Here is a 24,870-nt window from a genome sequence, read left to right on the forward strand (position 1 = left end):
GTGTGTCACATCTCCATGGAGATAATCTAATCAAGCTCCCAACATACTGTGCTGAATAGCATTTAAAAGAAATGGTTGCTCCCACAAGATTGGATCAAGATTAAAATATGGTTTTTCTGGGGTGCATAAATCCTTTCAAACCAGCACAGAAGATCACTCCTTAAATGTTCTATAGTTATTCAGTCATCTTCAAGAATCAAGGCTATTGAATTACTCTTCAACGGTTTCAGGTATTTACTTCTAGCTACTACAATACCCTCGAAACTGAAAAGGAATATCTGTATACTGCATAAGAATAACCTCCAGAATGACCTCTCAATTCTATTTGAAATATCTCTGCCACTGAAACTTTATTTTTTTTCATTTCTCTTCCCTCTTTTCTTCAAGAAGTCTTTCTCAATCCCATGATGCCAGGATTAGGCTCGTCCCTGGGACATCATGCCCCATGTTGTCACGGAGATATACACCCCTCTGAGTTATGTCCCACATAGTGGAGACGGCTGTGACTTTATCTGCAGAGTTGGTTAGAGAGAAAATCCGCATCTGAGTAACAAAAGAGGTTGTCTGCAGGTGAATCTTAAGCATAATCATAAGAAGGCTTAGCTCTCCCTTTGCAGAAATGAATTTCATAAGGGAAAGTCCCATGATTGAGGCCTTGGCCCATCAAATTGGCAGTCTCCAATGTTTGTAAGAATATCAGGTCTTCCCTGGGTAGGGCAATTTATACCCAGTCCCTCAATGGGATGTTGCGAATACTTTTTTAAGCTCCTGCTCAGATTACTCTGGGATATAAACCAACAAGAACTCATTCCCTATTCAAGATTTCGTGAAGTTATCACATTCAAATAAACTGACCATACAAGTTAAATTAGATACCATGTTACCAAAAATATAATTTTTGCTACCAATAACATCTTTTCCTTTGGTCTCACACAGACTTAGAAATTTTAAACTGCAATTAATATCATTCTTTACCCTTTAGTCTGATTTACCTTAGTCCTACCCAGATCACCTTAGTCTTACCCAGATCAGCTTCATTCATATCTGTAATTGAAATCTGATCACTTTTTCAGTGTTTTTAACAGTTGCTGTATGGGACTTTGACAGCTGCAGAACTCTAGTTCTGAGTCTTAGGTGTCACATAAATACCCAAAATTCCAGGGAACGACCAGATTATACATGAAATTTTCAGCATCTCAGAATTTAGATATAACAGTTACAACCAGAAATGACATTTACAACTCTGGAATAGATGTGACTGTAATCCTTTTTGAGTTAATATTTTGTATAATGTGTGAGATATGGGTCCTCTTTCGTCATTTTATATATGGATATCCAATTCTCAAAACACTGTAATTAAAGAGGCTGCCCTGTCCAGGTTGAGTTGGCTTGACCACCTCATCAAAGATCAATTTTTCATAAATGAGAGAGTCTATTTCTGAACACTCAATTTGATTCCATTGATCAGTATATATATCTTTATGCCAGTACCATCCTGTTTTGACCACTGTAGCTTTGTAATATGCTTTAAAATTAGGTTGTGTGAGACCCCCCCACTTCATTCCTCCTTCTCAAAATATTTTTAGTCATTCAGGCACCCTGCCCTTCCAAATAAATTTGGTTATTGGTTTTTCTGTTTCTGCAAAGCATATTGTTGGAATTTTAATTGGTATTGCATTGAATCTATAAATCGGTTTGGATAGGATTGACATCTTAACTATATTTAGTCTTCCAATCCATGAACATTTTTTGTCCTTTTATTTATTTATTTGATTTTCTTTAGAAATGTTATTATTTTATTTGAGTTTCTTTAGCAAGTTCTTGTAGTTTTCTGTGTATAGGTCTATTTAAATTTGTTCCTAATATTTGATTCTTCTGGTTGCTATTGTAAATGGAATTTTTTTTCTTGATTTCCTCCTCATATTGCCCATTACTAGTGTATAGAAACACTAGTGATTTTTGGGTACAGATTTTTTACCCTGTGGCCTTGCTGTAGTCATTTATTAGCTCTAGAGTCTTCGCTGTAAGTTTTTCAGGCTTTTCAACATATCATCTGCAAACAGTGAAAAGTTTGCTTCTTCCTTTCCAATTTGAATGCCTCTTTTTCTCTTGTCTAATTGCTCTGGTTAGTACTTCAAGTACAGTGTTGAATAACAAGGATGATGGTGGGTATCCTTGCCTTGTTCCTGATCACAGAGGAAAGCTTTCAGCCTTTCCCCATTGAGTATCATATTAGCTGTGGGTTTTTCATATATGCCCTTTATCGTGGTGAAGGATTTCCTTTCTATTCCTATCATTTGAATCATTTTCTTCAAGAAAGAATGTTGAATTTTGTCAAAAACCTCTTCTGCATCAGTCGAGATGATCATGTGTTTTTTCTGCTTTGATTTATTGATGTGTCATATTGTTAATGGATTTTCTTGTGTTGAATCAGCCTTGCATACTTGAAATAAATCCTAGTTTGTCATGTTATATGATTCTTTTAATAAGCTGCTAGATTCAATTTGCAAGTATTTTGTTGAGTATTTTTGTATCTGTATTCATTAAAGAGATTGGTTTGTAATTTTCCTTTCTTGTAGTATCTTTGGCTTAGGTATTAGAATGATATTGGCTTTGTAGAATGAGTTAAGTAGCTTTCCCTCCTCTTCAATTTTTTTTTGAATATTTTGAGCAATATTGGTACTAATTCTTTCTTGACTACTTGGTAGAATTAACTTGTGAATTAATCTGGCCTGGACTTTTCATTTTGGGGAGCTTCTTAATTGATTTAGTCTCTACTTCTGATTGGTTTGTTGAGTTTATCTATTTTTCTCTGGCGTCAGTGTTAGTTGTTCATTGTTCATTGTTTACTAAGAAGTTGTCCTTTTCATCCCTGTTGTCTAGTTTATTAGCCTATAATTGTTCATAGTATCTTCTCATTATCTCCTTTATTTCTGCAGGGTCAGTAGTTATGTCCTCTCTCCCATTTCTGATTTTATTTGCAGTCTCTATCTCTCTCTGTCCATTGATGATGTTGATTTTCTCAAAGAACCAGATTCTAGTTTTGTTGAGTCTATGGTTTTCATGTTCTCAATTTCATTTATTTCTGCTCTAATCTTTATTATTTCTTTTCTTCTGTTTGCTTTGGGTTTAGTAGCTGTTCTCTCTCTAGTCATACAAGTGAACAGTTAATTCCTTGATTTTATTCTTTCTTCTTTTTGAATTTAGGCAATTAGGACAATACATTCCCTTTCTGCACCACTTTTACAATACCCCATAAATCTTGATATGTTGCTTTTTCATTTTCATTTGCCTCGAGATATTTACTGACTTATCTTGTAATTACTTCCTTGATACACTGGATGTTTAGGAGTGTGTTGTTTAGCCTACATGTATTTGTGAATTTTCTTCTCTCCACCTATTATTGATTTCTAACTTCATTACATTATGATCCAGGAAAGTGTTTTGTGTAATTTCAGACTTTTGCAATTTGTTGAGACTTCTTTTGTGACCTAACATGTTTTCTATTTTGGAGAATGATCTATGAGCCCTTGAGAAAAATATGCATCCTGTTGTTATGGGGTATAATAGTCTGTAAATGTCTGTTAAGTCTAGTTCATTTATTTTATTATTCAAAATCTTTGTTTCCTTATTGATCTTCTGTCTAGATGTTCTATCCATTAATGAAAGTACTATATTGAGGTCTCCAACTATTATTGTAGATTTGTCTACTTCTTCTTTCATTATTGTCAGTGTGTGCCTCATGAATCCTGGAACACTGGCTTTGTGCATTAGTATTTATGATTGTTATATCTTCTGGATGAATTTTTCCTATCATTATGCATACTGTCCTTCTTTGTCTCTTTTAGTTGTTTTACATTTGAAGTCTAATTTGTCATATATTAATATACTCTTTTCTGTTTGATGTTTGTGTGAAATTCTTTTTTCCAGCCATTCACTTTCAGTCTGTTTTTGTCCTTGGGTCTAAAGTGAGTTTTTTTCTAGACAGCATATATATGGGTCCTGTTTGTTAATCCATTCTACTAATCTGTGTCTTTTGATTGGGGAATGTTCTTGTTTCTTAGCTGCTGGAATACAATATACCAGAAACAGAATGGCTTTTAAAAGGCAAATTTACCAAGTGGCAAGTTTACAGTTCTAAAGCCATGAAAATGTCCAATCTAAGACATCCATGGAATGATAACTTGGTTCAAGAAGTTCGAAGATGTTTAGGGTTTCTCTGTCAACTGGGAAGGCACATGGCAAACATGGTGACATCTGTTAGCTTTCTCTCCAGCCTTCTTGTTTCATGAAACTCCCCCAGAGGTGTCTTCCTTCTTCATAACCAAAGGTCTCTGGCTGTATGGGCTCTCGCGATTCTCATGGCTGTCTCCAAAAATGTCTCCCCTTTAAAAGGATTCCAGTAAACTAATCAGGACCCACCTGGAATGGGTGGAGTCACATCTCCCTCTAATCAAAGGTTAATATGCACAATTGGGTGAGCCACACCTCCTTTGGAGATAATCTAATCAAGTTCCCACTACAGTACTAAATAAGGATTAAAAGAAATGGCTACTTCCATAAAATGGATCAGGTTTAAAACATGGCTTTTCTATGGTCCATATTCTCTCAAACTGGCACAGGGAATTTAATCCACTATCATTTAATGTTTTTACTATAAAGACAATACTTTCTTCTACCATTTTGTCTTTGGATTTTATATGTCATAACTTATTTTTTTTTTCTCTTTTTACCCTGGCTGGTAGTCTTCATTTCTGCACTTTATTACAGCTGTCTCTCTCCTGTCTTTTCCTATCAGCCTGTAGTGCTGCCTTTAGTATTTCTTGTAGATCTGGCCTCTTAGTCACAAATTGTCTCAGTGTCTGTCTGTCTGAGAATATGTTAAACTGTACCAGATTTTTGAAGGACAGTTTTGCCACATATAGAATTCCTTATTGGCAGTTTTTCTCTTTCAGAATCTTAGATATATCATACCACTGTTTTCCATTAAAAAATCTGTATGGTTTTATCAAGCTTCACTTGTATTTAATGGATCACTTTTGTCTCACTGCTTTCAGAATTCTCTTTGTCATTGATATTTAATAATCTGATTAGTATGTGTCTTAGAGTAGGTCTATGTGGAGCTATTCTGTTTGGGGTACACTGCACTTCTTAGATCTGTAAATTTATGTCTTTCATAAGAGATGGGAAATTTTCAATGATTATTTCCTCCATTATTCTTTCTGTCCCTTTCCCCTTGCCCTCTCTTCTGGGAAACCTTATCACATATATCTGTGTATGTCAGATTTCCATTTAATTCCCTAGACCCTGGTCATATTTTCCCATTATTTTTCCTATCTATTATGTGTAGGATTTCAGATGTCCTGTCCTCTAGTTCACTAATCCTTTCTTCTTTTCTAGTTCGCTAATCCTTTCTTCTGCCTCTTCATATATGCTGATGTAAGTCACCATTGTTTTTCATCTCTTCTATTGTGCCATTCATTTGCATAAATTCTGCCATTTGTTTTTCAGGCTTTAGAGTCCTTCTTTATGGCTGCTCAATGTTTTCTTTATATCCTTCATCTCTCTTGCCATATCTTCCCTCTACTTGTCAATTTGATTTTTTACTTGATTTAGTATGTTTGACTGAACATTAATTAATTGTTTCAACTCCTGTATCTCATTTGAAGTATTAGTTTGTTCCTTTGACTTGGTGCTATCTTCATTTTTCCTAGTATGACTCATATATTTTTTTTTTTTGACAGAAGATTTTTTTTTATATTTAAAAACAAAACCAACCTCCCCCCAAGTAACCCCCCCACAAGCAAAAAAAAACAGATTAAATAAAATTTACAGTGAATATACCCAGCAAACATCTGTATGTGCAATGAAATACTGTGTCTGTTACTACAGCACAAACTTCAAACAATATACAAGTGTTCTAGGGGGTGAGGGGGGCCCAAGTTTTAACTCTGTGGGGTTTGGGAGACAAGATGAGGGAAGTGAGAGGAAGGAGAAATCAATATTGTTTTTCTTTTTTTTTTTTTTTTTTTTTTTTTTTTTTTTTTTTTTTTTTAAAGGAAAGACAGAGAGAGAAGGAAGGAAGGATAGAAGGAAGGAAGGAAGGAAGAAAGGGAAACAACTTTTTAAACATTTTCTTGTTTTATTGTATTTTGTTTTTCCGTTTTTTGTTACATGGGCTGGGGCCGGGAATCGAACCGAGGTCCTCCGGCATAGCAGGCAAGCACTTTGCCCGCTGAGCCACCGCGGCCCGCCCAATATTGTTTTTCTTAATTCTGTCCATATAAATATATTCATAATGACCAAAAAATAAAAGGGAGCTTAGATAGCAAGGAAATAGAATACAGGATTGTGGACCTTCCCAATTCTACCTGGCCAAAGAATATGAAAAAAAATAATTTTGTGGTGGGAAAAGAGATAAAAAAATGATAGAAGAGGATGGGAAGGAGAGGGAAGCAGAGAGGAGCCAACTGGGACAGAAAAGGGATGACGGCAGGGGAGTGAGGAGTCCAGTGCCAGTGTGAGTGTTTGCTTCCATGTTTATTCTTACTGTCTTAGGCTCCAGTTTAGCATCTGTCTCCCTGTTTTCTACCTGTCAGTGTTCTCTCTGGATCCCTCGACCCTCTTTCACCTTGTCCCCACCCCTACTGTGCCAGTCCTTTTCCCTCCTTCACTTATTGGGAGCTGGCTCACTCCAGGATCCTCAGGTCATCGTTCTTTTTGGCCACTCGAAGTTTGAAGCAACTCACGGAGTTGTTGAGGGGAAGGGAGGCATTCTGGACAGCCAGGGGGCTGGGGAACACAGCCACAATGGTGTACAAGGCAGCGAGGTCCACATGGCAGCCGTTCTCAGCAGTCCCACCGTTGTCCCCTCCACCCTCACCAGGCAGCCCCTGAGCATCCTTGAGCCACTGGATCTTGGCGCCAGACAGGGCGAGCTGAGTGAGAGTTTGTCAGCCTTGGTGCAGGTGATGCCCTCAGGGAGATCTGTCATCTCCAGCACCCGCCCCAGGACAATGTCTGCTGTCCCCAGGTCAGTGGAAGCAGATTTGAGTGCTTGTCTCTTGCCCCGGTTTCCATGCTTCAATCCACTCTGTCCCTGGTGCACTGTATAAGTCGACTGGCCATGGAGCAAGGGAGGGCAGATGGACAGATTGTACTGTAATGGCTGGCCCAAGAGGGAGTACCGCCCATCACCCTGTGCTGGACCTCCAGGCCGGGGGAACTGTGTGAGGACAGGTAGAGGACTGAGTCCTGTGCAGACGCTGCTGAGGCTGGTGACAGGTGAGGGTGTTGGGGATTGGGTAGGGGATGTGACGGGGCTGCTGCTCATCTGTGTGTTGGCCTGAGGGTTACTGTCAGGATTGTACAGGTCTCCAGGCTTCTGGCCCTGCTGGTCCATGCTGTAATTTTATAGTGACTCCACTGGACCATGAATGGGTTCTGGGGAGCTTGGGGTCCATTAGGGACATTTAGCTGCATGACCACCACACCTGGCCCAGAAGGTGATACTCCTGAGTACTGCTGTGGCATCTGTGGTGGACTGCTGGGAGAGGGAGACTGAGGCATCTGGTACTGCTCAGAGCCAGGAGGTTGCAGAAACCCCACAGAAGGGCTGGTACCATTCTGCTGAGCTGGTGGGATCATGCTGTAGTACACTGGAACACCCCCTGCCGGGAGGCCCCCTTGTACAGATTGGCTTGCAGGGACCAGCAAGGGTTGCTGGAAAGGTGGCTGGACCACATTTTGAGAGTCATTACCCACTGGGACTTGGTAAGAAGGCAGTGGAGTGTACTGAACCACCCCGCCTTGCATCTGGCCTCCCATGCTGCTCCTCTGGTTGCTGAGCAGGCTCTGGTTCTGTGGCTGCTGGACCCCAATCATGCCTTGGTAAGCCACCTGCTGCTGGTTAGGCATCATGGGCTGTAAACCAGGCTGCTGAGATGGCTGAGGCAGCTGCTGACCACGCTGGGGGCTGTAGGCCACCGGGTGAGAGAGAGGTCAGTATTTCTGGTTGGAGTTAGGATACTGTCCAGAGGGATAATAAGAAACCTGGATCTGTTGAGGGGGCTGCATGTAGCCCTGGGGTGGCAGGACTTGCTGAGTAGGTGGTGGATGGCTAGACGTGGAATAGTTAGAGGCGGGGAGGGGCTGTCCTGTAGAAGCCATGATGAAGCTAGTCTGCTGAGGGTGTTGGGAGATAAGTGGGGGCTGGAACAGAGCTGAAGATGGGTCAGCTGCTTCAGCAGATCCTTGGTGGCTAAGGCTCATTTGTCCAAAGGGGTTGCTGAGGTCTTCTGCCTGTGAGATCATGTGATTATTCAAGGATGCCTGTTGCTGAGGTGTGGGTGGGAGAGCAGGAAGCTGCTGCTGTTGCTGGGCAGTGCAAGGGAGAAGGCCCCGGATAGAATGGGATGAGGTGACCTGGTTACACACTTCTGGGGCACCTAATGCCATACCTGGCCTAGAGGTCCTTCCTGCACTACCACCTTTACTGCTTCCAATGCTGTCGCCCCGAGTTAGGATAGAAATTCCACTGAAGCTGCTGGCTTTGGTGACAGGGGGCCGCATGCTCCTGACAGAGCCATCAGAGTCGGTGTTGCTCCAGGGCCTTGGCTCCAGAGATTTGAGTTCACTGTCTGTGCTGCTCTGGCGGCTGCTTGAGGTACGGCTCAGCCTCTCGCGGTTCCCCCTGATGTCATTTAGATATCCGTTCTGGCCAGTCTCTCGGGCAAATATTCTCTCTTGGACCCTTTGATATTCCTCCTCTCTCTCTTCTATTGACTTGCTCCTCCTTCCATCCTGCAATGGAACTCTGATCTGATTATCATCTCAGTCCATACTGGCGTCATCTCTCTTGAGAATGAATCTCTGTTGAAATTCTGCATTCTTCTCATCTTTTATGTGTTCTGAGAACCTCTGTTCAGGTATTCTTGTGTTACTGGTTTTGTTGATGATGACAGCTTTCCCAGTCTGATCAACATTGTGGTCCATCCCAAAATAAGCAGCTACCCGGTGTAAAAGCATAGGGTGATATGAGGTCATTTGAGGGAATTTCTTGAACTGGTTATTGTTGTCATTAATAAATTCCAGAATCTCCTGTTCTAATTTTAGCAGCATCATTCTGTCCCTTGGGTTGTTTTTCAATGTATTTACAAGAAATTCATGTAAGTCTATTCTAGTGGAGTCGGTATATTCTTGGCTGGAGTCTCTGGATAGCATCTTTCTTGTAACCTTTTCTTTGTTTTTTTCCTTGTCTTCCTTTCCAGAGACATCCTTTGTGGACGTCTCCTCTTCCTTGTCAGAAGGGCAACTGCTGTGTAACTGAATTATATCCTGGGTTTCTAGTGGCCCATCAGCAAATGGGGTAGAGGACTCCTCACATACTGCCTGGCTGCGCATCAACTTCAGCTTGGAATTAGACTTGGCTCGTTTCCTGGCATGACCATGGTTGGATGTCCGCCTCGGTGTTTCCTGATGTAAACTGGTATCTTCACCTTCTTTCTCAATTTCTTCTTTACTTGGAGTCTTAGATATATACTTGTTTTTGTTTACAGATTCTTCCACCAGTTTTTTTTCTGATTCTTTCATTATTTCCAGAGTCTCCTGAGTAGTATTACTGTTAGACATCTTCTTCAATAGAACACAATGGCCTTTATGGACTCCTGAGTAAATGTTCAGCCTCCATGAGTCCAGTGCTGGAATGGCATCACATATAAGAAATAAGTCTGGTGAGGGCCCTAGTGGGGAGGGCGCCGGCGTCTCTGCCCGCCAGCTGCCCGGGCCCACGGCCTCTCCGCAGCGGCTTGGCACTGACGACCGGCGGCGGCGCGCCGCTGGGGGCGGGCTGACTCATAATTTTTGTCTTAATTGTTGTCTCACCATCTGATTTCCATGATTAGTTTATTCTGGGGGTCATTTTTACTCTTTTACCTAGGATTTACTTATTGGTTTGCTTTGTTCTCTGTTTTTTGGTGTTCAGTTCAACTTATTCTCTTGTCAAGAGCCTCAAGTTGGTGCTTGTCTCCGTATGCCTTGAGTTATCACCCTTTTCCAGTACTCTGAGCTGAGCCAACTTCAAAAGTCTAAGTTTTTTGTCCGTTTGCTTGCTTTCTGCCACCTGCCTGCCTGAAGAAACTTCAGGATTCCTTCCCTGCTTGCTCTTGGTTTATCTATGCTTGGAGCTTGTGTTCAACAGACCGTATTTGTTCTTTAAAACTGCAATTGGATTTTGGGCATTATACGTGAGGCCAGGTAGATGAAGGTAGCTGAAAGATACACTGACTGAGAAGTAGATTGGCAAACGATGGTATAAACTTATGATCAAACATGGTACTGCTACAAAAAGAATGAAATTGTGAGGCATGTAATGATGTGAATGAACCTATGGGACATTTGGTGAGGCAAAATAAGCCAGAACAGAAGAGGAAATATTATACAATCCCATTTAGAAAACTAGGGCCTAGATTGTAAGTTCTTATAGCAGTCACATTTATTCTGAAGTGGTAATTGTTATTTCTGGATTTTGAGATGCTGTTTTATATATGTATAACCTGGTATTTAGAAATAAAAATGAAGTGATCAGGTCAGGGTTAAGATAATTCAGAATACAGGGGTAAGGAAGAGATTGCCTATATTGTAGAACTTCACCTACTTTTTGAGACCAAAGGAAGAAAGCTTTATTATTTCAAGATTCTAAATCTCCTTAGCATACAATCTAACTCAACTTGTCTGGAGATATCATTTAAACAATCCAAGCATATGTTGCCCAGAATAAGAATGAGAATTTTTAATCCTGTATAGCTTAATTTAATGTCTGGATACATCCCAGAGTATATTAAACAGATAATCAAAAAGTATTGGCAAAGTCCCTTGAGGGATGGGGGGAAAATTTTGAAACTATTAAACTTTACCACCGGGGAAATCCCAGATACTGTGCCAAACATTAGGGAGACCCCAATTAATAGAAGCTTATGGATGTAGTGGATAAGTTTAGCCTAGCTATAGGTATGCCCAAGTCTTACTTCTGGAGGACTTCTTTTGTTGCTCAAATGTGGACTCTTTCTCTCTAAGCTCAACTCTGGAAGTGAAATCATTGCCCTCCCCCTTACGTAGGACATGACATCCAGGGATAAAAGTCTCCATAGCAGCATGGGAAGTGACTCCCAGAGATGAGCCTGGCCCTGGCACCATGGAATCAACAATTCCATCCTGCCCAAAAAGGGGAAAAGAAGTGTAAAAAATAATGTGTCAGTGGCTCAGAGAGTTCAAATAGAGTCAAGAGGCTATACTGGAGGTCACTCTTATGCATGCTTCAGTTAGACATTGCTACATATCATAACTTGCTGACCCTCAACCAAAACCATCCCTGACAGTCCTAAAAAATACCTAGGACATTATTTAAGATTTTACAAAGTTTCCATGTACTAGGGTAACTTTCTAAAACATAATCTTCAGATGGGTCTCAGAAACAGATAAGTACTGAAATGCAGAGGGCCCTGCCATCCTACGACATCAACTATCCCTATCCCATATTATTGACAGCGCCTTCACACATGAAAAAGCTAGATGGGCATAGCCCGCATACCCCTAAATGTGAGAGGAAGATCAAAGGCAATGGTGGATTTATAAAGAGAAGATCAGGTTTCACAAATGGACATGAGTGTTGGATCATTATGCTGGTATTTCTTCTAGCCTCTGGTACCAAAGAGGAGCTAGAAATAAGCACCTAAGATTGTGGAAATATAACCCATACCAAACTCTGAAATTTTTCTACAAGAAATTATTGTGATGTACTTTGAAATTTATTGCTTTTTTTTTTTCGGGTACCTGACACTTTTATTGGAGGGCGGGCGGGGTGGGACGCGGCCCTCCGGGTCCGGTCTGCGGAGCGAAAGGAGCGGTCATCCCACCAACCGCTCTCCGTACAGTACCGCCGAGCTTCGGTCTCCCAGGTCTCCGCCCCTCCCCTCCAGACCGGGCTTCTGAGAGCAGGACGCGGCCATGGCCAGTCTGCCTGCTTCTAGGTCCTGCGGACGCGTCTCAATCTCCTAGAGGGTCCACCCTGAACCCTGCCCTTAATGATGCTTACAATATGATCTGGCTGCCCTAGAGTATGCCCCCCATCCTGCCCCCAAGTGGTCCCTGATGATCCAGTGTGGGGTTATTTATTTATTTATTTTTCTTCTTTTTTTTTTATTAATTAAAGAAAAAAAGAAATTAACACAACATTTAGAAATCATTCCATTCTACATATGCAATTAGTAATTCTTAACATCATCACATAGATGCATGATCATCATTTCTTAGTACATTTGCATCGATTTAGGAAAAGAACTAGCAAAACAACAGAAAAAGATATAGAATGTTAAAATAGAGAAAAAAATAAAAATAATAATAGTAAAAAAAAAGACACAAACAAACAAATAGACAAACAAAAAAAAAAGCCTATAGCTCAGATGCAACTTCATTCAGTGTTTTAACATGATTACTTTACAATTAGGTATAATTGTGCTGTCCATTTTTGAGGTTTTTGTATCTAGTCCTATTGAACAGTCTGTATCCCTTCAGCTCCCATTACCCATTATCTTACCCTGTTTCTAAGTCCTGTTGGTCTCTGTTACCAATGACATATTCCAAGTTTATTCTCGAATGTCGGTTCACATCAGTGGGACCATACAGTATTTGTCCTTTAGTTTTTGGCTAGACTCACTCAGCATAATGTTCTCTAGGTCCATCCATGTTATTACATGCTTCATAAGTTTATTCTGTCTTAAAGTTGCATAATATTCCATCATATGTATATACCACAATTTGTTTAGCCACTTGTCTGTTGATGGACATTTTTGTTGTTTCCATCTCTTTGCAATTGTAAATAACGCTGCTATAAACATTGGTGTGCAAATGTCCATTTGTATTTTTGCCCTTAAGTCCTTTGAGTAGATACCTAGCAATGGTATTGCTGGGTCGTATGGCAATTCTATATTCAGTTTTTTGAGGAACCGCCAAACTGCCTTCCACAGTGGTTGCACCATTTGACATTCCCACCAACAGTGGATAAGTGTGCCTCTTTCTCCGCATCCTCTCCAGCACTTGTCATTTTCTGTTTTGTTGATAATGGCCATTCTGGTGGGTGTGAGATGATATCTCATTGTGGTTTTGATTTGCATTTCTCTGATGGCCAGGGACATTGAGCATCTCTTCATGTGCCTTTTGGTCATTTGTATTTCCTCTTCTGAGAGGTGTCTGTTCAAGTCTTTTTCCCATTTTGTAATTGGGTTGGCTGTCTTTTTGTTGTTGAGGTGAACAATCTCTTTATAAATTCTGGATACTAGACCTTTATCTGATATGTCATTTCCAAATATTGTATCCCATTGTGTAGGCTGTCTTTCTACTTTCTTGGTGAAGTTCTTTGATGCACAAAAGTGTTTAATTTTGAAGAGCTCCCATTTCTTTCTTTCTTTCTTCAGTGCTCTTGCTTTAGGTTTAATGTCCATAAAACCGCCTCCAATTGTAAGTTTCATAAGACATCTCCCTACATTTTCCTCTAACTGTTTTATGGTCTTAGGCCTAATGTTTAGATCTTTGATCCATTTTGAGTTAACTTTTGTATAGGGTGTGAGATACGGGTCCTCTTTCATTCTTTTGCATATGGATATCCAGTTCTCTAGGCACCATTTATTGAAAAGACTGTTCTGTCCCAAGTGAGTTGGCTTGACTCCCTTATCAAAGATCAAATGTCCATAGATGAGAGGGTCTATATTTGAGCACTCTATTCGATTCCATTGGTTGGTATATCTATCTTTATGCCAATACCATGCTGTTTTGACCACTGTGGCTTCATAATATGCCTTAAAGTCCGGCAGCGTGAGACCTCCAGCTTCGTTTTTTTCCTCAAGATACTTTTAGCAATTCGGAGCACCCTGCCCTTCCAGATAAATTTGCTTATTGGTTTTTCCATTTCTGAAAAATAAGTTGTTGGGATTTTGATTGATATTGCATTGAATCTGTTAATCAATTTAGGTAGAATTGACATCTTAACTATATTTAGTCTTCCAATCCATGAACACGGTATGCCCTTCCATCTATTTAAGTCTTCTGTGATTTCTTTTAACAGTTTTTTGTAGTTTTCTTTGTATAGGTTTTTTGTCTCTTTTGTTAAATTTATTCCTAGGTATTTTATTCTTTTAGTTGCAATTGTAAATGGGATTCGTTTCTTGATTTCCCCCTCAGCTTGTTCATTACTAGTGTATAGAAATGCTACAGATTTTTGAATGTTGATCTTGTAACCTGCTACTTTGCTGTACTCATTTATTAGCTCTAGTAGTTTTGTTGTGGATTTTTCCGGGTTTTCGACGTATAGTATCATATCGTCTGCAAACAGTGATAGTTTTACTTCTTCGTTTCCAATTTTGATGCCTTGTATTTCTTTTTCTTGTCTAATTGCTCTGGCTAGACCTCCAACATGATCTTGAATAATAGTGGTGATAATGGACATCCTTGTCTTGTTCCTGATCTTAGGGGGAAAGTTTTCAATTTTTCCCCATTGAGGATGATATTAGCTGTGGGTTTTTCATATATTCCCTCTATCATTTTAAGGAAGTTCCCTTGAATTCCTATCTTTTGAAGTGTTTTCAACAGGAAAGGATGTTGAATCTTGTCAAATGCCTTCTGTGCATCAATTGAGATGATCATGTGATTTTTCTGCTTTGATTTATTGATATGGTGTATTACATTAATTGATTTTCTTATGTGGAACCATCCTTGCATACCTGGGATGAATCCTACTTGGTCATGATGTATAATTCTTTTAATGTGTTGTTGGATTCGATTTGCTAGAATTTTGTTGAGGATTTTTGCATCTATATTCATTAGAGAGATTGGCCTGTTGTTTTCTTTTTTTGTAATATCTTTGCCTGGTTTTTGTATGAGGGTGATGTTAGTTTCATAGAATGAATTAGGTAGCTTTCCCTCTGCTTCAATTTTTTTGAAGAGTTTGAGGAGAGTTGTACTAATTCTTTCTGGAATGTTTGATAAACTTCACATGTGAAGCCGTCTGGTCCTGGACTTTTCTTTTTAGGAAGCTTTTGAATGACTGACTCAATTTCTTTACTTGTGATTGGTTTGTTGAGGTCATCTATTTCTTCTTGAGTCAAAGTTGGTTGTTCATATCATTCCAGGAACCCATCCATTTCATCTAAATTGTTGTATTTATTAGCGTAAAGTTGTTCATAGTATCCTGTTATTACCGCCTTTATTTCTGTGAGGTCCGTGGTTATGTCTCCTCTTCCATTTCTGATCTTATTTCTTTGCATTCTCTCTCTTCTTCTTTTTGTCAATCTTGCTAAGGGCCCATCAATCTTATTGATTTTCTCATAGAACCAACTTCTGGTCTTATTGATTTTCTCTATTGTTTTCATGTTTTCAATTTCATTTATTTCTGCTCTAATCTTTGTTATTTCTTTCCTTTTGCTTGCTTTGGGGCTAGTTTGCTGTTCTTTCTCCAGTTCTTCCAAGTGGACAGTTAATTCCTGCATTTTTGCCTTTTCTTCTTTTCTGATATAGGCATTTAGGGCAATAAATTTCCCTCTTAGCAGTGCCTTTGCTGCGTCCCATAGGTTTTGATATGTTGTGTTTTCGTTTTCATTCACCTTGAAGTATTTACTAATTTCTCTTGCAATTTCTTCTTTGACCCACTCGTTGTTTAAGAGTGAGTTATTGAGCCTCCACGTATTTGTGAATTTTCTGGCACTCTGTCTATTATTGATTTCCAACTTCATTCCTTTATGATCCGAGAAAGTATTGTGTATGATTTCAATCTTTTTAAATTTGTTAAGACTTGCTTTGTGACCCAGCATATGGTCTATCTTTGAGAATGATCCATGAGCCTTGAGAAAAAGGTGTATCCTGCTGTTGTGGGATGTAATGTCCTATAAATGTCTGTTAAGTCTAGCTCATTTATAGTAATATTCAGATTCTCTATTTCTTTATTGATCCTCTGTCTAGATGTTCTGTCCATTGATGAGAGTGGGGAATTGAAGTCTCCAACTATTATGGTATATGTGTCTATTTCCCTTTTCAGTATTTGCAGTGTATTCCTCACATATTTTGGGGCATTCTGGTTCAGTGCATAAATATTTATGATTGTTATGTCTTCTTGTTTAATTGTTCCTTTTATTAGTAGATAGTGTCCTTCTTTGTCTCTTTTAACTGTTTTACATTTGAAGTCTAATTTGTTGGATATTAATGTAGCCACTCCTGCTCTTTTCTGGTTGTTATTTGCATGAAATATCTTTTCTCAACCTTTCACTTTCAACCTATGTTTATCTTTGGGTCTAAGATGTGTTTCCTGTAGACAGCATATAGAAATATCCTGTTTTTTCATCCATTCTGCCAGTCTATGTCTTTTGATTGGGGAATTCAGTCCATTAACATTTAGTGTTATTACTGTTTGGGTAATATTTTCCTCTACCATTTTGCCTTTTGTATTATATATATCATATCTGACTTTCCTTCTTTCTGCACTCTTCTCCATCCCTCTCTCTTCTGTCTTTTTGTATCTGACTCTAATGCTCCCTTTAGTATTTCTTGCAGAGCTGGTCTCTTGACCACAAATTCTCTCAGTGAATTTTGTCTGAGAATGTTTTAATTTCTCCCTCATTTTTGAAGGACAATTTTGCTGGATATAGGAGTCATGGTTGGCAGTTTTTCTCTTTTATTAATTTAAATATATCATCCCACTGTCTTCTAGCTTCCATGGTTTCTGCTGAGAAATCTACACATAGTCTTATTGGGTTTCCCTTGTATGTGATGGATTGTTTTTCTCTTGCTGCTTTCAAGATCCTCTCTTTCTCTTTGACCTCTGACATTCTAACTCGTAAGTGTCTTGGAGAACGCCTATTTGGGTCTAATCTCTTTGGGGTGTGCTGCACTTCTTGGATCTGTAATTTTAGGTCTTTCATAAGTGTTGGGAAATTTTCAGCGATAATTTCTTCCATTAGTTTTTTTCCTCCTTTTCCCTTCTCTTCTCCTTCTGGGACACCCACAACATGTATATTTGTGTGCTTCATATTGGCATTCAGTTCCCTGATCCCCTGTTCAAATTTTTCCATTCTTTTCCCTATAGTTTCTGTTTCTTTTTGGAATTCAGATGTTCCATCCTCCAATTCACTAATTCTAGCTTCTGTCTCTTTAAATCTACCATTGTAGTTATCCATTGTTTTTTCCAGCTTTTCTACTTTGTCCTTCACTCCCATAAGTTCTGTGAGTTGTTTTTTCAGTTTTTCTATTTCTTCTTTTTGTTCAGCCCATGTCTTCTCCATGTCCTCCCTCAATTTATCGATTTGGTTTTTGAAGAGGTTTTCCATTTCTGTTCGTATATACAGCATTAGTTTTCTCAGCTCCTGTATCTCATTTGAACTATTGGTTTGTTCCTTTGACTCGGCCATATTTTCAGTTTTCTGAGCATGATCCGTTATCTTCTGCTGGTGTCTGGGCATTTAATTAGATTTCCCTGGGTGAAAGACCCTGCAGGTTGAAAGATTTTTCTGTGAAATCTCTGGTCTCTGTTTTTCTTATACTGCCCAGTAGGTGGCGCTCATGGCGCCCATCTGTCTGCGGGTCCCACCAGTAAAAGATGCTGTGGGTCCTTTAACTTTGGAAAACTCTTCCCGTAGGGGGGGTTCGCCAGCCGAAGCGGCTTGGGGCGGTGCCAATCCAAATCTCCCAGCCGGTCCGGGGATCCGCGCGTGGAGAGGGTCATCAGCCTCCGCGGCTTGGGGGAACGCCTGTTCAAATTTCCCAGCCAACCTGGGGCGCCAAGCATGGTGGGGGGGTGCCTGCCGCCGTGGCTTGGGGAAGTGTCTGTCCACCGTTCCCCGCCGGACCGGGAACCCACGTGTTTGGAAGGGATCCCAGTCATCTTTCTCCGCGGCTTGGGGATCTCCGATCCAATTCTCCCAGCTGGTCCGGGGGGCCATGCGTGTGGGGGGGGCGCCAGCCACCGCGGCTTGAGGGGATTGCCTGTCCAATTCTCCCAGCCGGCCTGGAAGGGAGGGAGGGAGGGACTCTGGCCGCCTGCCACCCCGGCCCGGGGAAGCGCGCGCCCCTCGGCGATCTCACCAGAGTGGGTTCTCCCACCCAGTCAGCTGTTCCAGAATGGGGTACGCTGTCTTCTTGGTCTCTGTCGTGGCTCCAGGAGCTGTTCTGAATCGTTTCTACTTCTCTAGTAGCTGTTCTGGAGGATAAACTAAGACCCACGCGTCTTACTAAGCCGCCATCTTCTCCGGAGAAATTTATTGCTTTTATGTATATATGTTATTTAGAGATACGGAGGAGTATAACAGAGAAGATAGGATTTAACAAATGAGTATGACTCCTGAATCATTATATTGATATTTCTGTTGGTCTCCAGTGTCTTGAAGCAACTAGAAGAAAAAATGAAAAATCATGGAATTGTCTGTCACACATACCAAATTTTAAAATCTGTGCTATAACTACTTGTTAAAATGTACTTGGAAATTTATTGCTTTTTGGTATATATATTTCACAATAAAAAAAGTTAAAAAAAATATCTGTAATCAGAGCTTGGCTGGACTGCCCTCCCCGATCCCCAGAAGAGGCCTCTTTTTTTTCCCACAGGGAAGTGTTTCTGACTGCGCCTGTCATGCCAGTGGGGCAGGTACACCAGCCTCCGACATTTGGGCACTTTACTTGCAGTTCTTTGGTGTGATCCTCAACCCTTCCATCCATTCTAGACTGGTGTACAATGTGTGTCCAATCATGGATGTCCCTCAAATAGTTATTTCAGACAGTTCCTGGCTATTTACTAGCTACTCTAGAGGATAAACTAAATTCTATACCTCCTCATGCTACCATCTTGCCCTGCCTCTGACTCAACATACTATTTTTAAATAGATAAATTAAATATTAAATAATGAACATATCCTAATATCCTAACATAAAAAGACAGACAACCCAATTAAAAAATGAACGAAGAACTTGAATAGACATTTCTTTAAAAGATATACAAAAGGTCAATAAGTTTGTGAGAAGATGCTCAACATCATTGGTTGTTAGGGAAATACAAATCAAAACCACAATGAGATACAACTTCATGCCTACTAGGATGGCTATTATTAAGGAAAACAATCAGAAATAAATGTTGGTGCATTTGTGGAAAAGTTGTAACTCTTTTATTACTGGCATGAAAGTGAAATGGTGCAACCACTATGGAAAACAGTTTGGTGCTACCTCAGAAAGTTAAGCATAGAAATACCATATGACCCAGCAATTCTACTTCTAGGTATATAGACAAAATAATTGAAACAGGGACTCAAGCAGGTACTTGCATACCAATGTTCATAGCAGAGTTATTCATAATTTCCAAAAGATAGAAACAATCTAAGTGTCCATCTTCAGATAAATGATTAAACAAAATATGGCAAATGCCTATGATGGAATATTATTCAGTCAACAAAAGGGGTGAAGCTCTGATATGTGCCGCAATGTAGATGAAGCATGAAATCATGAGAAAAAATTATTAAAACAGACGGACCAATATTGTGTGATTCAACTGTTATGAAATCTCAAGAAAAGGCAAATTCATAGAGACAGAAAGTAGATTAGAGGTTGTCAAGAAATGGGGGAAGGAGAAAATAGGGAGTTATTGCTTAATGGGTACAAAATTCCTATTTGGGGTGATGAAAAATTTTGGTGATGGATTGTTGTGGTGATAGTCTAATGTTTTGAATGTAGTTAATGCCTTTTAATTGAATATTTAAAAATGATAAGCATGGCAAATTTTAGGTTTTATATATATATATATACATATATATATGTATGTATGTTACCACAATGCAATTTTTAAAAATGAAAAAGTGCATAAAAGATAATGCCTGAGAGTGCTGTGACAGTTGATATTTTGCTTTTAGTAATAAATAAGGCAGGATACTAGAAAATAGACATGTAGGACTTAGATGGAAATAACCATGGGTTGAGAATCTTCAATATGAAGTTTTATTTCATGGTACCTCTCTAAAGTTTCTTACCCAGTATACTTTTAGTGTGGACTCTGGGTGTATTGGAGGGCTGGGCTTATGTCAGACTCTGAAAGCATTTTCCCATTAAAGGCAGATCAATTTATACATTCTATAGCATAAATAGAATATAGGAGGATGCATTTACATAGGAATTGTGATTCAAAGTAACTACAAATTCTTACATTTTTTCCTGTTTAGCTATATAATATGAAAATTTCTTTGCCCTAAAATATTATTTTCCCCTAAGTTATGCTCTACTTAAAGCTTTTGGAAGTTGTATTGAACAATAACTCATAGAAAATTACTGCATTGTATCTCTAAATTTACTCTAATACATATACTTCTTTGTTTTTAATGAAGTAGGGAAAAATTAATTCAACAAACTGCTTTTTCACTTTAAGGTTTTGTCAGAAATTAAAGTACAAATTAATATCTTAAGAAATTTGCTTTCTCTGTCATGGGTACATGAAAATCTTAAACCTAATTGTTATATTGTTAAGGCAATTTTGTTTTTTTCTTAAGATATTTCGGAAATGTCATTAGAAATTTAGAAGAAATTAGAAGTTTTGCCCTACCCACTCCATTTTTGTCCAGTATTATGCGCTAAGAGGTAACAAACTAAATATAAGGAAATTAAAAATATAAATTATAAAGAACTTGTGATTTAGAGTTTCTAGTGGAATGATGAGAGAGGAAAACATGCTTAAACCTCTAATTTTAATGCAACAGATAGTAGCTAGAATATACTAGTAGATTAAATGGGTTGTAAAGAGGGTAAAGAGTTGAGTAAATTTGCATATCGCAAAATTTAATGTTAGAGTACTTTAGGAGCTATTATCTCTCTAAGACTAAGATTCCTCTTCTGTTCAACAGGGGTAATAAGATAATGAAATCTTAATATGAGGCATCTAATATGATATGGACCCAGTTAACAATAATCTGATAGGTATTACTACAAGAATACTAAAGTGCTATTAGAATATAATGAAGAAGCAATTAATTTTGTTTGAGAAGGCTTAATTAATAGATAACATTTACTTACACTAGATCTGTACCTTGAAGGTTCAGATGAATGTGAAATCACCAGGCAAGAGAAGGGAGAAAATGCAGCACATAATGTTATAAAAGCATTTGTCAGACTGAGAAAAAGTTCAGGTGCTTAGAGATATGACAATGCCAGGGAAAGGTGGAGACTGTGGAAAGGTGGACTGAAGCAGGATATAACATGTCTGATATGTCATGTTTTGACTTCCTTCTATATTAAATATGGAATTCACTGTTTGTTTTAAGCAAATTCTATGCTATAGAAATATAACTTAAGTAGCATGCTGATTTATAGATTGGAATGAGGGGTGGGAAAAGAATCAGATAAACCTATTAGAAATATATTACCATATTCTACACAGGACATAATTAAGACCTATACTAACTCAATGCAAATGAAAATCAAGAAAAGCCATTAAATGTAAGTAAAAAAAATGCCAATATGTAGAAAAAGTTCAGAAAAATTTTTGAGATGCTTTGAAAACATCCAGATGGAGGTATTTATAGTTTGTGGTAAGTGAAAACCTGACCTGGTGACTGCTAAGATATTAGGAAAGAACTGAGAATTGAAACAGAAACCACAGCCCATATAATATCCTCTGACTCACAAAGTAGATCAACCAAACCAAAGTCATGATATCTACAAAAATATCTAAATTCAAGAATTTTTTAAACACCACTTCATTCAGAGATATGTGGTTCAAGATCAGATAGCAAATTGTTCTGAAACATATTCTTTATGAATTCATGTGTTTTAAGAAGTGAATATAATAATGGACAGTGGCCAGGCCACATACAAATAGGAGTCTGACCCACAACCTCTACAGCAGCTAAACCAGGGAGGCACACCACAATTTAACCCAGAAACATTGACTTGGCCAATGATGTCAGCTTCTCTAATCTTCGTTCCTATTTTCAACTCAGGACCAACCAGAGAAAGCCAATATGATTTCCAAAACAATCACTAGTCAGCTTGCCTCCAACTTTTCTATGTTCCTATCAGACGATACCTGAAGCCTTTTTATTCACACTGAAAAAAGCGCCTTCCCACTCCTGTGCCTGCATTGAGTCACTGCTGAACTCAAATGATGTTATGAAACTCTGCATAAATAGCATCTGCTTATTCTTGTTTGGGTTGATTTTATTTATTATTACTGTCCTAAAGATTACAACTCTCAGTTATAAATTCTGAAGAATCCATTTCAGGAATCTCTAATACAAAACCAAGGTAGCCTTTCCTACCTCTCCCATTATTAAAGCAGCCCACAGTAACCCCATTGTGTCATCTCCCTTGTTCAGAAAAGTGAAGAATCTTACTTTGTCAACAACAGTTGTGTTCTTGATGGTTTTTGGCTGAGTTAATTATAAAAGAGATATTAGTGCAAAGTTACATGGAATGAAAGAGTCACATGGAAGGGATCATTTTAGAAAGTAGGGGTAGTTAATTTTTTTGAGTGTTTAATATGTGTCAGATAATAAAATGCTCTGTCTATATATTATCTCATTTAATCACCAAAATTGCTGGTTTCCACTGTCACAGTTTTATATTGTGGAGTAGTTACTATTTGGTACATTGTGGAAATACAGCTCAGGTATAATAGAAACTTTGTTCTATATATATATATACAAGGAAACTGAGAGTCTGAGAATGTTAAAGAGCTAAAAAAGTTTGCACAAATAATAAGTAAAAGTGCTTTTTGCACAGAGTTTATCTAATGCCAAAAATGAAAATGCTTTAGAAATTCATATAGAATGAAGTCTTAATAGATGCCTTTCAATTCAACTGTAGGTCATTAGTAAATTTAATGAGAGCTGTTTCAAAAATGTGATTGTGGCCCAGTTTAGACTGCTGCAGAGAACTTAGGGAGATGAGTGGAAAACTTGGAGACTAATCTCTTAGGAAGTCTGGGCAGATAGAGAAAGGAGAGGAGGCCTGGATGTGGTTAGTTGTTGTTCGATGAGAGTGATTAAAGATGATTTAAAATGGAGCCACTCAAAATGGAGTAACTGAAGACATTCTTTCATACCTATGAGAATGATTAATAGAGCAATGTTTTGTAAAGGCCAAGGGAAGGGAGTAATTTATGATTAGTAACAAGGTTTTAAGGTTCACTCTTGGTCAATAGGCACAAAATATAGTCCCTTGAGAGTGAATTTGACTTTTTGAAATGAAGAAACTAGAGTAGTCAAATGTGGTGAATGTTTGATGATTGTGATATTATCATTTGAGGTTTAAATTAGTATTTAATTAAAACATTATAATATATGTCATCTTAAATGATTTAGACATTCAGAAGTCAAAAATAAATTTAGTAATCTTAGCACTGCAGTAGTACTAGATGTGGTTTTCTAACAAGCCAACAATTAATGTTGGTAGAGAAACTCAAGTATATTCCTAAAGATGCTATACTATATTATTTTGCACTATATATTATACTTACTAATTTATACCATAAGTTTAAGGACATTTATTCTGTAAATTTAAGGAAATACTTTTACATGTGTTTTTTTAAAGAAGTTTGCTTCTGGAATATTCATTATCTAAAATGTTAAGTAAATTAATAATCATCTCATACACACACACACGCACATACAAGGTTAAGACAAGGAACTGTGGATTTTATTTCTTTGTGAAAACTTGTTAAACATTGCAAGGACATATCTCAGATCCTGAAATCTCAATATTTAAGATATTTGTATGAAAGAACAAGAGCAAATACAAATTCTTGACATAATGTCATTATTTAAAAATATAAATGCCAATATAAATGGACAGAATATGACAAACCGGGATCCAATTTTTTTTCTCTAGGATCTAGGTAATCATTTTATTTTTGAATTAGAATTATCAATATAAGATGTCTGCTTAAAGTTTTCATGGTTAGAAGGAAATTTGAGTTTTAGCCTTTTTGACATTCTTTACAAGATCATTGTCTTCATCAATAAAAAGTATTTACTGAATATCTACTTATAATTTTAGTAATATTAATAAGAATCCACAAAGGAAAGCCACTTTTAAAACAACAAAGAAACATTTACTTTTTCATGGCCCAAACCTGATTCTGTTATTACATTCATTGTTAGTATTTATTGTTGTAAAACTAAAAAAGGTTGCTGGTGATTCAGAGTTTCTCCTCTCATCTTATTGATTGCAGGAAAACTTAAAATGACTACAGACTGCCAAAAAAATCTTTGTTGTTAAGGATAGTTTGTTAGCATAATAAATTATGATTATTGCAAGCTCCAATTTCCAGTCAAAGTAAGCATAAACTATGACTGAATACAAAAGTCAACTAAATAGAAAGATAAACTGCAATGATAGTTGGAGAATATGCTTTGTTTGAGATGTATTCACTTTAAAATGAGAATAAAGTCTTACAAGGCAGACTGTTTCAGTGTTAAAGGGATTGATTTTAATGGGGCATCACATATCATAAAATAACCTTGGGATGTACTCCTTATGTCATTCTAAAGTGTCAGATGCATGCTCTAGTCAAAATAACAACTATCTACTGATGTTACCAAAGGCCATTTACTTTGTTCAAGGGTTTGGTCTCTTTCTTGACTTTCACATATCAGTCTTATTAATGCCTATTTTTCTCTCATTTTCTTCTTGACTGTCAATTAGTCAGAGTTGTAAGGTAAGAAAAAAGGCAATCCTAAGCAGCAATTCTTTGCTTGGATCAATCAAGCTGAGACAACAAGTAAAATGAATTCCATCCAAAGTGCTTTTAACTAAGATTAGCAAATATCACAATCGTTACAAATTTAAATTTATTAATTTTTA

At 38.1% G+C, this 24,870-nt stretch overlaps 1 long non-coding RNA gene and 1 pseudogene across 1 annotated transcript in view; one reads left to right on the forward strand and one right to left on the reverse strand.

Annotated features, from left to right (window-relative positions):
• Positions 1 to 24,870, forward strand: part of LOC143679362 (uncharacterized) — a 177,933-nt gene that overhangs the window by 95,876 nt on the left and 57,187 nt on the right. The gene's annotated exons all lie outside the window — the stretch shown is intronic.
• LOC143681403 (R3H domain-containing protein 2 pseudogene) lies at positions 6,675 to 9,782 on the reverse strand (annotated as a pseudogene).

This window comes from Tamandua tetradactyla, chromosome 4, assembly GCF_023851605.1.
Source record: "Tamandua tetradactyla isolate mTamTet1 chromosome 4, mTamTet1.pri, whole genome shotgun sequence".
Classification (NCBI taxonomy): Eukaryota; Metazoa; Chordata; class Mammalia; order Pilosa; family Myrmecophagidae; genus Tamandua; species Tamandua tetradactyla.